Below are 6,194 nucleotides of genomic sequence, written 5' to 3'. Positions count from 1 at the left end.
CCCGTCACCCCCAGTAAATTACCCGAGCTCACTCCCCGTCACCCCCAGTAAATTACCCGAGCTCACTCCCCGTCACCCCCAGTAAATTACCCGAGCTCACTCCCCGTCACCCCCAGTAAATTACCCGAGCTCACTCCCCGTCACCCCCAGTAAATTACCCGAGCTCACTCCCCGTCACCCCCAGTAAATTACCCGAGCTCACTCCCCGTCACCCCCAGTAAATTACCCGAGCTCACTCCCCGTCACCCCCAGTAAATTACCCGAGCTCACTCCCCGTCACCCCCAGTAAATTACCCGAGCTCACTCCCCGTCACCCCCAGTAAATTACCCGAGCTCACTCCCCGTCACCCCCAGTAAATTACCCGAGCTCACTCCCCGTCACCCCCAGTAAATTACCCGAGCTCACTCCCCGTCACCCCCAGTAAATTACCCGAGCTCACTCCCCGTCACCCCCAGTAAATTACCCGAGCTCACTCCCCGTCACCCCCAGTAAATTACCCGAGCTCACTCCCCGTCACCCCCAGTAAATTACCCGAGCTCACTCCCCGTCACCCCCAGTAAATTACCCGAGCTCACTCCCCGTCACCCCCAGTAAATTACCCGAGCTCACTCCCCGTCACCCCCAGTAAATTACCCGAGCTCACTCCCCGTCACCCCCAGTAAATTACCCGAGCTCACTCCCCGTCACCCCCAGTAAATTACCCGAGCTCACTCCCCGTCACCCCCAGTAAATTACCCGAGCTCACTCCCCGTCACCCCCAGTAAATTACCCGAGCTCACTCCCCGTCACCCCCAGTAAATTACCCGAGCTCACTCCCCGTCACCCCCAGTAAATTACCCGAGCTCACTCCCCGTCACCCCCAGTAAATTACCCGAGCTCACTCCCCGTCACCCCCAGTAAATTACCCGAGCTCACTCCCCGTCACCCCCAGTAAATTACCCGAGCTCACTCCCCGTCACCCCCAGTAAATTACCCGAGCTCACTCCCCGTCACCCCCAGTAAATTACCCGAGCTCACTCCCCGTCACCCCCAGTAAATTACCCGAGCTCACTCCCCGTCACCCCCAGTAAATTACCCGAGCTCACTCCCCGTCACCCCCAGTAAATTACCCGAGCTCACTCCCCGTCACCCCCAGTAAATTACCCGAGCTCACTCCCCGTCACCCCCAGTAAATTACCCGAGCTCACTCCCCGTCACCCCCAGTAAATTACCCGAGCTCACTCCCCGTCACCCCCAGTAAATTACCCGAGCTCACTCCCCGTCACCCCCAGTAAATTACCCGAGCTCACTCCCCGTCACCCCCAGTAAATTACCCGAGCTCACTCCCCGTCACCCCCAGTAAATTACCCGAGCTCACTCCCCGTCACCCCCAGTAAATTACCCGAGCTCACTCCCCGTCACCCCCAGTAAATTACCCGAGCTCACTCCCCGTCACCCCCAGTAAATTACCCGAGCTCACTCCCCGTCACCCCCAGTAAATTACCCGAGCTCACTCCCCGTCACCCCCAGTAAATTACCCGAGCTCACTCCCCGTCACCCCCAGTAAATTACCCGAGCTCACTCCCCGTCACCCCCAGTAAATTACCCGAGCTCACTCCCCGTCACCCCCAGTAAATTACCCGAGCTCACTCCCCGTCACCCCCAGTAAATTACCCGAGCTCACTCCCCGTCACCCCCAGTAAATTACCCGAGCTCACTCCCCGTCACCCCCAGTAAATTACCCGAGCTCACTCCCCGTCACCCCCAGTAAATTACCCGAGCTCACTCCCCGTCACCCCCAGTAAATTACCCGAGCTCACTCCCCGTCACCCCCAGTAAATTACCCGAGCTCACTCCCCGTCACCCCCAGTAAATTACCCGAGCTCACTCCCCGTCACCCCCAGTAAATTACCCGAGCTCACTCCCCGTCACCCCCAGTAAATTACCCGAGCTCACTCCCCGTCACCCCCAGTAAATTACCCGAGCTCACTCCCCGTCACCCCCAGTAAATTACCCGAGCTCACTCCCCGTCACCCCCAGTAAATTACCCGAGCTCACTCCCCGTCACCCCCAGTAAATTACCCGAGCTCACTCCCCGTCACCCCCAGTAAATTACCCGAGCTCACTCCCCGTCACCCCCAGTAAATTACCCGAGCTCACTCCCCGTCACCCCCAGTAAATTACCCGAGCTCACTCCCCGTCACCCCCAGTAAATTACCCGAGCTCACTCCCCGTCACCCCCAGTAAATTACCCGAGCTCACTCCCCGTCACCCCCAGTAAATTACCCGAGCTCACTCCCCGTCACCCCCAGTAAATTACCCGAGCTCACTCCCCGTCACCCCCAGTAAATTACCCGAGCTCACTCCCCGTCACCCCCAGTAAATTACCCGAGCTCACTCCCCGTCACCCCCAGTAAATTACCCGAGCTCACTCCCCGTCACCCCCAGTAAATTACCCGAGCTCACTCCCCGTCACCCCCAGTAAATTACCCGAGCTCACTCCCCGTCACCCCCAGTAAATTACCCGAGCTCACTCCCCGTCACCCCCAGTAAATTACCCGAGCTCACTCCCCGTCACCCCCAGTAAATTACCCGAGCTCACTCCCCGTCACCCCCAGTAAATTACCCGAGCTCACTCCCCGTCACCCCCAGTAAATTACCCGAGCTCACTCCCCGTCACCCCCAGTAAATTACCCGAGCTCACTCCCCGTCACCCCCAGTAAATTACCCGAGCTCACTCCCCGTCACCCCCAGTAAATTACCCGAGCTCACTCCCCGTCACCCCCAGTAAATTACCCGAGCTCACTCCCCGTCACCCCCAGTAAATTACCCGAGCTCACTCCCCGTCACCCCCAGTAAATTACCCGAGCTCACTCCCCGTCACCCCCAGTAAATTACCCGAGCTCACTCCCCGTCACCCCCAGTAAATTACCCGAGCTCACTCCCCGTCACCCCCAGTAAATTACCCGAGCTCACTCCCCGTCACCCCCAGTAAATTACCCGAGCTCACTCCCCGTCACCCCCAGTAAATTACCCGAGCTCACTCCCCGTCACCCCCAGTAAATTACCCGAGCTCACTCCCCGTCACCCCCAGTAAATTACCCGAGCTCACTCCCCGTCACCCCCAGTAAATTACCCGAGCTCACTCCCCGTCACCCCCAGTAAATTACCCGAGCTCACTCCCCGTCACCCCCAGTAAATTACCCGAGCTCACTCCCCGTCACCCCCAGTAAATTACCCGAGCTCACTCCCCGTCACCCCCAGTAAATTACCCGAGCTCACTCCCCGTCACCCCCAGTAAATTACCCGAGCTCACTCCCCGTCACCCCCAGTAAATTACCCGAGCTCACTCCCCGTCACCCCCAGTAAATTACCCGAGCTCACTCCCCGTCACCCCCAGTAAATTACCCGAGCTCACTCCCCGTCACCCCCAGTAAATTACCCGAGCTCACTCCCCGTCACCCCCAGTAAATTACCCGAGCTCACTCCCCGTCACCCCCAGTAAATTACCCGAGCTCACTCCCCGTCACCCCCAGTAAATTACCCGAGCTCACTCCCCGTCACCGCCCAGTAAATTACCCGAGCTCACTCCCCCGTCACCCCCAGTAAATTACCCGAGCTCACTCCCCGTCACCCCCAGTAAATTACCCGAGCTCACTCCCCGTCACTCCCAGTAAATTACCCGAGCTCACTCCCCGTCACCCCCAGTAAATTACCCGAGCTCACTCCCCGTCACCCCCAGTAAATTACCCGAGCTCACTCCCCGTCACCCCCAGTATATTACCCGAGCTCACTCCCCGTCACCCCCAGTAAATTACCCGAGCTCACTCCCCGTCACCCCCAGTAAATTACCCGAGCTCACTCCCCGTCACCCCCAGTAAATTACCCGAGCTCACTCCCCGTCACCCCCAGTAAATTACCCGAGCTCACTCCCCGTCACCCCCAGTAAATTACCCGAGCTCACTCCCCGTCACCCCAGTAAATTACCCGAGCTCACTCCCCGTCACCCCCAGTAAATTACCCGAGCTCACTCCCCGTCACCCCCAGTAAATTACCCGAGCTCACTCCCGTCACCCCCAGTAAATTACCCGAGCTCACTCCCCGTCACCCCCAGTAAATTACCCGAGCTCACTCCCCGTCACCCCCAGTAAATTACCCGAGCTCACTCCCCGTCACCCCCAGTAAATTACCCGAGCTCACTCCTCGTCACCCCCAGTAAATTACCCGAGCTCACTCCCCGTCACCCCCAGTAAATTACCCGAGCTCACTCCCCGTCACCCCCCAGTAAATTACCCGAGCTCACTCCCCGTCACCCCCAGTAAATTACCCGAGCTCACTCCCCGTCACCCCCAGTAAATTACCCGAGCTCACTCCCCGTCACCCCCAGTAAATTACCCGAGCTCACTCCCCGTCACCCCCAGTAAATTACCCGAGCTCACTCCCCGTCACCCCCAGTAAATTACCCGAGCTCACTCCCCGTCACCCCCAGTAAATTACCCGAGCTCACTCCCCGTCACCCCCAGTAAATTACCCGAGCTCACTCCCCGTCACCCCCAGTAAATTACCCGAGCTCACTCCCCGTCACCCCCAGTAAATTACCCGAGCTCACTCCCCGTCACCCCCAGTAAATTACCCGAGCTCACTCCCCGTCACCCCCAGTAAATTACCCGAGCTCACTCCCCGTCACCCCCCAGTAAATTACCCGAGCTCACTCCCCGTCACCCCCAGTAAATTACCCGAGCTCACTCCTCGTCACCCCCAGTAAATTACCCGAGCTCACTCCCCGTCTCCCCCAGTAAAATTACCCGAGCTCACTCCCCGTCACCCCCAGTAAATTACCCGAGCTCACTCCCCGTCACCCCCAGTAAATTACCCGAGCTCACTCCCCGTCACCCCCAGTAAATTACCCGAGCTCACTCCCCGTCACCCCCAGTAAATTACCCGAGCTCACTCCCCGTCACCCCCAGTAAATTACCCGAGCTCACTCCCCGTCACCCCCAGTAAATTACCCGAGCTCACTCCCCGTCACCCCCAGTAAATTACCCGAGCTCACTCCCCGTCACCCCCAGTAAATTACCCGAGCTCACTCCCCCGTCACCCCCAGTAAATTACCCGAGCTCACTCCCCGTCACCCCCGGTAAATTACCCGAGCTCACTCCCCGTCACCCCCGGTAAATTACCCCAGCTCACTCCCCGTCACCCCCAGTAAATTACCCGAGCTCACTCCCCGTCACCCCCAGTAAATTACCCGAGCTCACTCCCCGTCACCCCCAGTAAATTACCCGAGCTCACTCCCCGTCACCCCCAGTAAATTACCCGAGCTCACTCCCCGTCACCCCCAGTAAATTACCCGAGCTCACTCCCCGTCACCCCCAGTAAATTACCCGAGCTCACTCCCCGTCACCCCCAGTAAATTACCCGAGCTCACTCCCCGTCACGCCCAGTAAATTACCGGAGCTCACTCCCCGTCACCCCCAGTAAATTACCCGAGCTCACTCCCCGTCACCCCCAGTAAATTACCCGAGCTCACTCCCCGTCACCCCCAGTAAATTACCCGAGCTCACTCCCCCGTCACCCCCAGTAAATTACCCGAGCTCACTCCCCGTCACCCCCAGTAAATTACCCGAGCTCACTCCCCGTCACCCCCAGTAAATTACCCGAGCTCACTCCCCGTCACCCCCAGTAAATTACCCGAGCTCACTCCCCGTCACCCCCAGTAAATTACCCCAGCTCACTCCCCGTCACCCCCAGTAAATTACCCGAGCTCACTCCCCGTCACCCCCAGTAAATTACCCGAGCTCACTCCCCGTCACCCCCAGTAAATTACCCCAGCTCACTCCCCGTCACCCCCAGTAAATTACCCGAGCTCACTACCCGTCACTCCCAGTAAATTACCCGAGCTCACTCCCCGTCACCCCCAGTAAATTACCCGAGCTCACTCCCCGTCACCCCCAGTAAATTACCCGAGCTCACTCCCCGTCACCCCCAGTAAATTACCCGAGCTCACTCCCCCGTCACCCCCAGTAAATTACCCGAGCTCACTCCCCCGTCACCCCCAGTAAATTACCCGAGCTCACTCCCCGTCACCCCCAGTAAATTACCCGAGCTCACTCCCCGTCACCCCCAGTAAATTACCCGAGCTCACTCCCCGTCACACCCAGTAAATTACCCGAGCTCACTCCCCGTCACCCCCAGTAAATTACCCGAGCTCACT

Source organism: Somniosus microcephalus, chromosome 19 (genome assembly GCF_052327205.1).
Source record: "Somniosus microcephalus isolate GS21.2 chromosome 19, FLI_Smic_1.0, whole genome shotgun sequence".
Classification (NCBI taxonomy): Eukaryota; Metazoa; Chordata; class Chondrichthyes; order Squaliformes; family Somniosidae; genus Somniosus; species Somniosus microcephalus.
The sequence above is the reverse complement of the archived record's forward strand: the minus strand, read 5'-3'. Positions refer to the sequence as shown.